Source organism: Struthio camelus, chromosome 3, assembly GCF_040807025.1.
Source record: "Struthio camelus isolate bStrCam1 chromosome 3, bStrCam1.hap1, whole genome shotgun sequence".
Classification (NCBI taxonomy): Eukaryota; Metazoa; Chordata; class Aves; order Struthioniformes; family Struthionidae; genus Struthio; species Struthio camelus.
This window is the reverse complement of record NC_090944.1, coordinates 113,075,891-113,087,325: the sequence shown is the minus strand read 5'-3', so window position 1 is coordinate 113,087,325 and position 11,435 is coordinate 113,075,891.

Below are 11,435 nucleotides of genomic sequence, written 5' to 3'. Positions count from 1 at the left end.
CTTCACAGTAAATCAGATGGATGCTAAAATCCTGAATGCAACCTTATTGTTACTGCTGGTCGAGTACATTTTGTAGTAGGAGAGGGTGAATTGTCTTTTATAATTTAGACAAATGATTAAGTGGAAATAAGAAAGAGATTCCCAAGTAAAGAACACATGCAGTAGCTAAACAAGAATATTCTAAACTAATGACAAAAAAACCCAAAATATATGCAGATAAAATATGGTAGAACAAACTCCTTTTAACTATAAATGGTATGCAGCATGGGAGAGAGGGTCCCAGTCTCACAAGAGCTACAAAACGATGCTTTTGTTTAAGGAGCAATGGGAGTTTTTTGAGGTTTCTTTTTTATGTTTTTTTTCCCCTCAGAAAGTGATCTCAAGACCAAGTCTCCAATGCAACAGATTTACTTAAAACACATTTGTTGGAAGAAAATGGAGGCTGGCCAGGACGGATAATGGGTGTGCACTGTAATTGATATCCTTGTGAGCTTGTTACTCATCCTTTGAAAATATATACTGTTTCAGATTAAAGGAGGATAACGGACAAAATTTACTAAATTTCAAATGGTGTACGATCAAGCCCTTTACTTCTCTAACAACTAACCAGCAAACTTTTGTGGTTTTTAAGGCCTGTTGCCTGCCTTTTTACCTATGTGGACTAGACCGCATCACTGCCTGTCTCAGAGGTCCCCCAGACCACACGATGATATTCAGTCCTAAGTCACTCCACATCCCACTAATATCATGTCCCCTCACATGTATTGTAATGGCATATTTTAAGTGACAAAGCAAATTTTGAGAATGAGGCCACAGCCAGTTACACCGAGAGCTTTATGAAAATTTGGTATTAGAAAATTTTGCATGCTTGCTTTGCTTGTTGGGGTTTTTTCTGCTTTTTTTTTCCTGCGAAATTATGCAATGAGTGTCACCAGCTGAGTTATAGTGTGCTAATCATGCCATCACTCCCACAGACTTTCAACTGGATTTGTGTATCCAGGTCTCTTGCAGGCAGAGCTGAAAAGCCATAAATAGACTTTTCCAAGCTTCTTCTTACTCAGAATCATCTACTTTACACTCGTAGCTTGTCTTCTTTACCGTCTGCATCAAAACCCCCTGATATAAAATACCCATTTCTGTTCATGTTTTATTGCTAGAGAAAGCTTTATTCTAGTCTTCCAGAGGTTAAGAAGGAAGGAGGATTTGCTGTATTTTCAGACAGTCCTTCTGAGGACAGTTGTAAATGTTAATAACTAGATGAAAAGTTATACCCGTTCCTGCTGAGGATTCCAAGTGTAATCGGATTTCTTCCTTCCATTAGGTGAGGGGGTAAATTAACACTATAACTCATCTGGTGGATATGAACTTCAGGAGCGCTGTTAATTTGCAGCTTTTGACGGAGCTAAAGGGACGCCAATTTTGAATTGTTTGTTCTCTTCCAGTCCGGTCGTCTTTATTTGACATTGAAGCTCCCTTTCCATTAAGCAAGAATGCTTTTCAAGGCGCATTTTATAAATTAAACAACTAAATGAGTCTGAGATGCATCATCTAAGTCAATCTAACTTACATTTTGAAAAGCAGCTGCGGGTCTCTGTACGCAAATAAGAATTTCTTCACCGTGTCATTCCTTTAGGTCAGTTCACAGGGTGGCATAAACTGGCAACGATTCTAACCTCCCGGCCAAAAGTTCTATTAGTAAGTTACTTTAAATAATATTATCAATAGCTGACTAAAGTTGCTAGAATTATTCATTTACTAAGCTATATAATACTCTGTAAGAAAAACGAGAGTTTGTTGCAATAATTTCTCCCAGCAATGGAATTTAATCACTTGCAGAGAAGAGCAAAGCAACTGTTTAGCTCAAAAGGCAAGAATTATACTATCTGGTTAGGACAGGAAGTGAAGAACGTAATTTCCACATAAAGGCTCATCCGGAACTCAGGAAGGCAGCCAGCACTTTCAGGAGCTGACCTCGGTCTTTACCCCACACACCTGCTCTTGCTGACCCCCCACTAGCCATGGCTCCCAGTCCACTTCTACACAATAACAAGGGTTCACGCTTAGAGTTCATAGAAATTAATACATGTCTAACTATAGACTTTGTATTCAAGTATCTTTCAGAGAACTTGACTGGATTACTTCAATATCATTTTTCAACATTTGTTCTCTAAAGTAGGATGAAGAGCCTCAATAAATTTTGATTCTCAGGGGCAATCCCACTGACTTAAGCATTTCTCATATGTTTTGTTTTTTTCTGTCAGTTATGGCTGGTTTACACCACTTTGACACAGAAACGGTAAGCCTTTTCCCTCAGACACGTGCTGGAGCCAGAGCTTTTCTCCACTCAGACATCTCCGGGAGCGCGATTGCTCTTTTCCTTCTTAACGCCAGCTCGCCATAGCAGAGGTCCTGAGCTGCCTCCTCTGGTCAGGGTTACCATGATTATTGCCAGACATGAAGTTTGAAATGTAATCTCCAGTACTGACATCAGTAGGGAAAACAGTAATTTCATACTGAAACTAGAAAAAGAGATCTGCTGGCTTTGTGGGACTCTTTCTGGACATTACAAGACGCTAGAGCTGCAGTGCTGGGGACAGCCAGAAGACTACTCTGGAGACTGCACTAACACTTCACAGTGACAGTGATTTATTAGCGGGACAACTTCTTTCATTTTGATTCACAGAGAAACTCCACAAAACCCAGAATAGACAACAGGATTTGGAGAGGAGGATGAGTAATTCAGTGGGTTGTATTTAGTTAGTGAATAATGATATCCTTCTTGAGAGAAGCATGTTTTCTGTGTTTATTCTTCAGTTGACAGAAAACTGCCTGTGATTATTATTGTTGTACAATTGCAGAGCAGGGGGACAGGGAGGGGTAGAGTTAATAAGATTCACTGATTACACTTCTAGTGGCCATACAAACACATTCGGAAAGCAGTCGCTATCCAGATGCGTATGATGACTGAAAACTGGCCTCAACACCTCCCTCTAGCCCCCAGCGACCCAGCTCCCTGAGATCATCCATTTTGGCCTAAACACTGATCTGTTCTACACATTCAGCTTTTTATTTGTAATAATGCTCGAGTAGAAGCCTCATTGTGTATGACTGGTTGCCTGGCAACTTAAATTAATTTAGCAAAATTTAATTTCTTTTATAATATTATTTTTATTCCATAGCATGCAGTGCTGAGTAGCAAATTCTTACATTTTGCAACCAAGGAGGGATTTCACTCGTGATGTCCAAACTTTCCCTTGGAGTGAGCACAACAGCAGGCAGAAAACGAAGGTGGGGGGGGGGGGGGGAGGCGAGAGGTGCCATATAGACCAACGTTTCGACCTAGCTCGAAATTGCCGTTAAGCAGCAGAATGTCACAGTATGCTAATTATTTAATCAACCCACATCTTTTCTGCTGCTCATGTATTATTCTGACTATCAGTTGAACGCCATCTGCCCTCACAGAGGAACGCTCCTACCACGTACAGAATATGTCGCTGGCGAGTAGCTATCACCACGCTCGCCCCAGAAAGGCGCGGACCTGGGGCAGCCCGAGGAGCGCCGGGGCGTCGAAACACCGCCGGCTCTCTCTCCGCCTCCTTCCCCTGGAGGAAGGGATCATTTTTGTTTAAAAGTTGAGTTTCAGATAATGAAATAGCTCCGGTAATATCGTCGAACGCAAAGGCGAAGCCCGGTAAAGAGAGCTGCTGTTGCTCGGAGGAGCGTGGGAGAGCAGCAGCGGTGCGGGGCGCTGAGGGGAGACCCCGGCCCCGGGCTGGGCCACGCTCGCATCCGGGTGCCACCCAGTGCCCTCCGCCCTGGCCACCAGCAGGGATGTTTCGGCATAACGCCCTGCTCCTCTCGTCAGGCCCATCTGCCGCTTGGGCAAAAAGTCCTGCGGCTGTGGATGCTTTGTAAGGCAAAGCGAGAATTCGTTTTTCAAAGGGGAGAACAACTAGCTGCATGATTGGTAAAATACTCGTAAAATATTCCAGAGAAAGGATTTGGGAAAGGTTGTTTAGGGGATGTTCGCCTCGAACAGATAAAACATGGCAGAAAATCTTGCTAAGCACAACGAATAACAGAAAACACACGCCAAAGGGGGGTAATAGTAGTAAATTACTTACATTTTAATTTTTTAACTAAAATAAGCAGAGAGTTTTGAAGCTTGGTCCTAATTTGCCTGAGTTGAAAATGCAGCCGAGGTGACCGCCTCCTCATTTTCCCAGTGGACGCTGTCTGCTAAGGAATCCTGCCCAGCTCTCCGAGAAAGCAGGCACAAACCTTGCTTGTCCAGTAAGAAACACCAAGCGCAGAGGCAGTCAAAATGTCTTCAGGTGCTCTTTTAAAACAATTTGTTGGAGTAGCATCTTTAGTTAACAGATCAGTTACCAGATTATCCTGGTCACTGCCTCACACTCTTCTGTCACACTGTCCGGCGTTCAGCACATAAATAAATCCATGTTTTGTCTAACAGAAGAGGCAACAGCTTTAGAGCAATATCCTGTGTACCAGTAAAGAGCTGTTAATACGGCATGACTGGATCCACCTACCAGAATAAAAACACCGGGTCTGGATATCGCTGTCGTCCTTACGCTGAATTCCTTGGAGCGGGACCAGGGCTTTCCAGTGGGACTGGAATTTGGCCCAGTGTGCCACGAGCCCATAAAACACAACTGTCTATTGGTTAAACAATGCCAAGCATAGCTCAGCCGGATGCCTGTTTACTGACTACTGAGAAATTAAAAACACCTGTCAGATGCTATTGCTTGGGTTTACAGGATGTAGGACATATTAATTATGAACAAACGAAATGATCTCAAAACAGAGATGAGCCACTTAACTTGGCTGGCTGCAGTTCTTGGTGTCTGAACAATACGACAGTACAAGAATAACCACAGGACTTTAGGAACATAAATACTGCATTGCATATGAATTATTTCTTTGTATAGCATCTATTTGCTTAAGGTGATCATTCTCTTTCTTTTGCTGTATGGGATAACGGACCATGAATTTTGTTAACTTACTGCCAATTTAGCACAAATGCTTTCCAAAATCAAGGAAGAAACCTGGTCCATTAGCTAAACAAATAGCTTTTTTGCTAGAAACGTCGATTCTTTCCTAGAATATACAGTGAGAACTGTGATAATGTAACATGCTGTTCTCTCTGGAAACATTGCTGAAGAAATCCCCACGTGATGGCGGACAGATGAGCACTGTAAAGAGCAGCCTTTCCTAGGACGTTTTAAAACAATTTACCCACTTGCCTTTGCTCAAAGGCAGACCCCTAGCTCTTCAGAAGCCTTTTTACGAGCAACCGAGCAAACCCACCTCTCTAAGAGGTTGAGCCATCCCAGGAGATGCTGGGACCTCGGTGCTGGCTCTGTCCCTCCCCTTGAGGCTCCTTCCAGCCCCGGGGCCATCGGCCGCCCGCGCGGGGGACAGGGAGCCGGGGAGGCAGCAGGGCAGACAGCGGCCCTCTGTGGCCTTGAATGCAGCTGGGTAGGGGAAGAGGCTGCCAAGCTCGGTACGGCCCAGACAGCTTTCCCATTTCAACACTCCTCTCCCCACCCCGTGCACCACCCTGCTTCCCACCCTGGGTGTGGGCGCGCAGTCATCCCTCCTGCCACAACGCAGGCAGCAGCATTTCTGCTTCCATTTGTGCAAAGAAAGAGATGCTCACACAAACGTCACCTCTCAGCAAAATAAGCCCTCCCTGAGCTGTCGTTTCCCGGCCTCAGAGCCATCTCTATTAAAATGTTTTCCCTGTTCCTAAACTTCAATTTTTCCTTTTCTCTACCCTATCCACCATAAAAATTAGACACTCTTGCTCTGCGTGACAGAATTTTGTGCGTTTGAAGACCTAAGCTCTCCTCCGCTCAGTCTGCTCTTACACTTTCCAAACTTTGCCTCAGACTAGTTGGTCCACCTCTGCTCTGAATGCAGCACCTCAAATTAAATGGGTACCCCAGGCCAAAGGAGTCTGGTCTGATATTCTTAAGTAGAGGGGCTGGATTACTTCAAAGGTCCTGAAGGTTGTACTCCTGCTTATACATCTCAGAGTGTTGTATAGCTTTTTCTCAGAATATTGTGGACTCATGTTTAGTCTGCAGTCCACAATGCCACCCCAATGTGCTTTTGCAGAACTTTTGTTAAACGTTGTATTTTGATAGCCTGTGTTTGTGCGTTTGATTATTCCAGCCTAAGAACGTTATCTTGACCTTGTCTCAGTTGAATTGCTTTTTTTTTTTTTTTTTTAGGCCATTTTTCCTATTTCTTGAGAACATCTTGAATTCAAATCCTGTCCTCTGAAGTCCTTCAAGCTTTCCGATCATTTGCTAATGTAATAAGCGTGCTCTTCTGCCTAGCACTCTGGTTGTTAACAAACCCATTGAAAAAGACTTGGCCCAGAAAAGACTGTAGTGGGAAACTTCTGATGTAATATCTGTTATGACAACTACCCTCTACGTAAGCTACCCACCCCGCTTGGCATCAAACCCCTTCGACTCTTGTGTTTTCCTAGCTTTTCTAATGGGAATGTTGTATTAGGATGAAGGTGAAAGTCACTATCAAGATGAAGGGCATCCACAGCTTCTTCCCTAGCCACTGTTGGCTAGAAGAACATTAGCTTGGTACGATGTAGTTTCTTTTTGATCAGTCACTTCTCATTGTTCTTTTATTCTTGGTGCTTTCAAATTGTTTAGGGCACTCATCCTAAAAGTTTTGAGCTGATGCAAACTCCTTCATAACTCCCTAACTTTGCTCTCCCCCCTACACATGGGCATGTTAATGACAGGCACTGCCTTTGCCTTTTCCCAGTCTGTTGATATCTTACCTGCCCACCACAAGTTATCAGAAATTCTCACCAAAGCTTCTGAGGTTTCTTTAGACAATTCTCTCTCTATCTAGGGAGCCAGTTCATCAGGCCTGGCTAATCTGAAAACATTCTGCTTAAGTCTTCTCTAAGTTAGTCTTGTCTTATTTTAGGTTCACCTTATCCCTTTGCCAATGGTGTTAGTTGCACCAGCCATCTATTTCCAATAACTTTCTGTAGTGAAGATAGACGCAAAATAGGCATCAAACATCCACCTTCAGATCTCCAGCTCCTCAGCGTTATCTGTAGGTAGCTCTTCCTTTCCACTGAGAAGTGGGCAAACCTTTTTCCGGTCCTCCTGTTACTAATGAGGTGATACCTTTTTGTTGTAGCAGGTATCTTTTACTAATTGCAGGGGATGAAATATGACCTCCAAAAGGCCTTTTGAAAACCCTCACAAGAGCTGGTTTCATGGGAGACTCTTAAGCTAAGGGCTTCAGGAAATAAGCATGCAGACAAGATTAGAGCAATGCAAGAGCAAAATAATTGTGTAAAAAAATCAGACCCTAAAGAATACCTCCGTCTCCCACCAAAATCACGCAAGAAATGAGAGAAGGCAGTGTTCAGTGTAGCCATAGTTTCTGCTTCACTTCTCCCAAGTCACCAAGAGACGCTAGAAAAGTCTCCAGGGCACGTAGCCTAAGCCAGAAGCAAATATGAAAGAAAGAGCTTGTTCTAAAGATAGAGAGGGGAAGGAAAAAAACCTTCCTTGAACGTTCCTTAATGACAGAGAGATATTTCTTTTCTTCCCCAGCAAAAACTAACTGCTGCTCTTGACATGCCTGATGTCAGCTGGAGGAACAGATGGCTCAATGGTTCATTTCAAACTGTTCACTCAGCCAAACAGCACAAATTGCATTAATTGCCTCACAGTGTGAGCAAAGAACTGAACACTGCATGTCCTAGCTGTGAATCACTGAGACTTCTTATCATTATTCTCATTTGACAGGTCAGTTGGGAACTTATCCGCTTACTAGGAGGAGTGGGGGCAGAGGCAGCACATCACAAGAAAACTCTGAATGGAGTGCTTTTCAGGTACAAAAGATCCCAAGGAACTGGTGTGACCTTCAACTTTTTAGCCATTAAAACGATTTCCTGAGCAAAGTACCACTTTCTGAACTAGAATTTCTTAACACAAAAAAATGTATGCAGTAATATACCAACTGACAAATTGCAAAGGGTAGGAGCAATAAGATGCAATTATTGCTTTTTCTGTCCATGCCTGCAATGAGATCAAGAAATGTCTTAAATGCACTGGAAGCACTTTGTAGCATATCTGTGGCCTGCACCTTTGCTTAGCACCTTCCTGCGGCAGAGGCTACCCCCAGAGACACTTTCATCTGAGCTGCCCACAGGCCACCCGAGGGATGGCAGCTGCCCCAGTACCTCCCAGATAGAGCAAGCACCTGGGGAGGGAAACTGTGACTACAGACCGCCAGGACCAGCCCTCAACAAGCCTCTGCATCCAAAGAGCCACAATTAGGGAGCCTTGCTCCAACAGGGCACTGCTGCCTGCCTCTGTGAGTCTTATTCTATAGGAACTGAAAAAAAACCTGATGCAGCCAAAGAGTTTGCCACCACCCAGTTATCTCAGGTATTTGACTTTTTTTTTGTTTCGACACACTGGGAGCCTTTTTTTAAGTGTTTAATTTACTTATATAGGTGTATATGAGAACCTGCAAAGTACACGTAAAAGATGAGTCCAGGCTAAGAGCTCTCCTTTAGGTCTGAGTGCTCTAAACCTTGCTGAATAAAATGATTTACTAGATGCTCCATATCTTGTTGAGAAGTCCTAACATTTTGGTCATCACCTGCAAATTGAAGGTGTTCGCATTCTGCCCACTGAGTACATTTGGTCTCAACTATAATATTTCTTTTGACTAAGGAGAAAGAGTTGGCAAATTACCACATAAGACCAGAAGTTTAAGGAGACTGCTTTTTACTTAGCTTGATCACTGATGCTTCTCTGTAACCTATTGGATATCTTCTCTTTATTTTAACAACTTCAGTAAAATATTATGCTGTGAAAATACTAACCTTAGTCTGTGAGAACAGGCTGTTGAGACTCCTGTTGCAAAATTTATGGAGCAAGTCTTGTTGCTCTTTCCTCTCTGCCACCATACAGAGAGCAAATTCATTGTGGGTTTGCCATTTGGGACAAAATTTCTGTACCACATCTCTTTGCACGTTGCAGAATTCTGCTTGACCTCCTCCTGCAGGAAGACAAGTGGAAAGACTAGGGGGAAATTAGAAGAAAAGCAATACCTATGCAAAAACAGACCCACCAGCTGTGCTGTATCCCTCCCCAAATCACAGACTGGTGGTGGCAGTGATGGTTGTGACTGGGTAACAGCTGACAGGTGGGTTTTCAGCTCCAACCCAGCTTGGTGGAGGCTCTGAGCTCTCCTTCAACAGCTCCTCCAGTGCCAAGCTCTGATCCCACACCTTTCCTGAGGAGAGAGAACCTTCCCTGTTTGCCTCTCTTCAGCATGTTTCAACAGAAGGAAAACATGCCCCGCTGCATCTGATTGAAAAAAGGGAATTGCACACTTTGCCTCATGTAAAGTTTTTTGGGGAGGGGTGGGGGGGGGGGGAAGGATCTAACTTCACTCCATTCTCTACCTATCCTGTATCTCTAAAAGAAGGTATAGCAAAATTCCTGGGGTCAAGTTTTTCCACATTGGGAAAACGGACATGGGCAATCTGTACCTTGCAGCTTAGGTCAAACTGTCTTGCTCACTTTATGCCTACACTAATGACCATTTCTGTGCTGTTAGAAACATCCCATTCCCTGGTGCTTGCAGTACTATCGTTACTCTGAGCCCTCTTACAGTAACTATAATAGAAACTTTCCCTAGTATATTTTCCCACTTGGAAGTAACTTGTGTGGTACATTTAGGCACTCAGATTTCGAGCTCCATCATTCGGACATACCTCTTTGGAAACAAGCTCTTGCTGCGCTCTGACATCTGTTTCAGTTCTTCCTGACCACGGCGACTGACACAGTGGCCTAGCTCATGCCATTTCCCTTCGGCAAATCCCACCAAACGCACACACAGCAGCAAGCTCCTTCCCCAGCTTGCAAGCGCTCCGACTGCTGCTGCACCGCAACGAACATCTCTGAATAATCTTTCCTTCCTCTGCGCTCCAGCAAACAGCCTCTGAAGTTATTGGAAAGCTTTCAGCTTGTAAGAGGAATTAATTCAGACACTAATTTATTCCTTCAAGGCTTCTTCCTTTTTTAGCTGCATTTTATCAGCCTCTGCTCTGCTCACAATACCAACACTGGAGACAAGAAGCCAGAACTAAACTACAAGGCAACTTGAAAGAAATGGAGCAGCAGAAGGAGATTATGTTCATTAGCACTGAATGTTCCCCTACTCTAGCAGAGCGCAACAAACAGCAGAGCAGCAATAAATTAAGCTACATACCTGCATTGTATTTGAGTTAATTTAATGATAGCCTTTAAACATCTTGCTACTTTTTCACAAAACTAGACATGCTAGTTATTATAGGGAAGGAGTGAGGCCATGTTTAGGAGGAGATGATTTTAGCCTTTAAGTAATTGCGCTGTGTTCACTGATGTCTGAGAAACACAAATGGAATTGCCAGAAAATCCGGATTAATCCCCACCTACTCAAATTTTCTATCAACATTGGCTGCTCCAGAGGAGGTCACAGGGAGGAGGTCTTCTAGAAGACCAGTGTAGGACACTTTTCTTCTTCCTCCTGGCCCTTTCACCACTCATTTCTTGAGGCACCAAATGATCTTTCTCGACATACATCTATCTACCTGCTGGCCACAGCTCCAAACAGTGGCAAGGCCTTCATTCAGGTGTGCTCCCCTCCCTTCAAATTCCTCCCCAGGCTGAAACAGTGCCAATGGTGTGATTGAGCTAACGAATAGAAGGGAGTGCCCAGGACTAGAATAACACTGCAGAGGGAAATTTAAATTACAGTTCACGATATAGGGATGGTCAGGAGAGGAGTTAGCACTGAAATAACCTGCTCTTAACCCTTTGCTGTGATGTTCTGCTATGATACTTCCAGCCTTACCGGATGTTTAGTTTCTTTAGAAGCCTTTGAATAAGGAACTCCTCAAAGGCTTTGTAAAACTGTGTGAACTGGATGCAAATAAAGTGTATGAACCGGTTCTTATTTATCCATTGTAAGCCTGTGCTCATGATACAAAACTGACTTGATACAAAACTGATTCAGTTTTTCCTGCTTTGATTAAAAAAATGCACAGTTAAAGCTAAATATTCATTCTTTACTAACCTATTAATTAAATAGCAAGGAAGTCTGAAACCTGACACCCAAGACAAGGAAATAACATGGAGATCACTGCCTAATACCTAGTAATAATAAGGTACTGGCAACAGTTTTTCAGTTAGGGCCCCTGCTACCAAATTCCCTTTTTATAAGCGTGTAAAGGAGGCACTAATAACAGACCTTACAACATGCTGATAATATTCAATTTTAGCAATTTCAGCAACATCTCTCTAGATCTGTGCCAGTATCAGCAGCAAGGGTTTGACCCAGGAACTATAATGTCACATGAAGCA